General features: G+C 25.9%; 1 protein-coding gene across 2 annotated transcripts in view; it reads left to right on the top strand.

The window, feature by feature from the left end:
* Positions 1–222: 222 nt before the first annotated feature.
* LOC105115236 (aspartic proteinase-like protein 2) overlaps positions 223–378 on the top strand; it is a 6,065-nt gene continuing 5,909 nt past the window's right edge. The window contains exon 1 of one of the 2 annotated variants that reach the window (XM_011012082.1): positions 223–378. The gene's annotated coding sequence lies outside the window, so the exon portion shown is untranslated. The other variant, XM_011012083.1, reaches the window with a different exon arrangement.

A 378-nucleotide genomic window follows, 5' to 3' on the forward strand; every position in this document is an offset into this window, starting at 1 on the left:
TTTTTTATAAAAAATATATTAATTTTTTTTTTATTTTTTATATTTAATATATTAAAATTTAAAAAAAATATCAATTTAATATTTTTTAACACATTTTTCCATCACGTTAAAAAAAATTACAAATGCAAAAACAAAAATTACATAGGATAGTATGTACACCCAGAGGATACAAAGCACTGGTAATATATAATGAATAACGTTACTTTTTGAAACTTCTGTTACAAAACCTAAAGTTTTTTTTGGCTTGTCTCTCTCGCCTCTCCTTTCTCTCTCTTGAGAGATATCTCAACCTGCATTCGCCTCTTTCTATGTACTTAACTAATATTTCCCTCTTCCATTTTTCAGAAAACCAGAATATCTAAACGTTAACGGCATTCC

Source organism: Populus euphratica, unplaced genomic scaffold, assembly GCF_000495115.2.
Source record: "Populus euphratica unplaced genomic scaffold, PopEup_1.0 scaffold659.1, whole genome shotgun sequence".
Lineage (NCBI taxonomy): Eukaryota > Viridiplantae > Streptophyta > Magnoliopsida > Malpighiales > Salicaceae > Populus > Populus euphratica.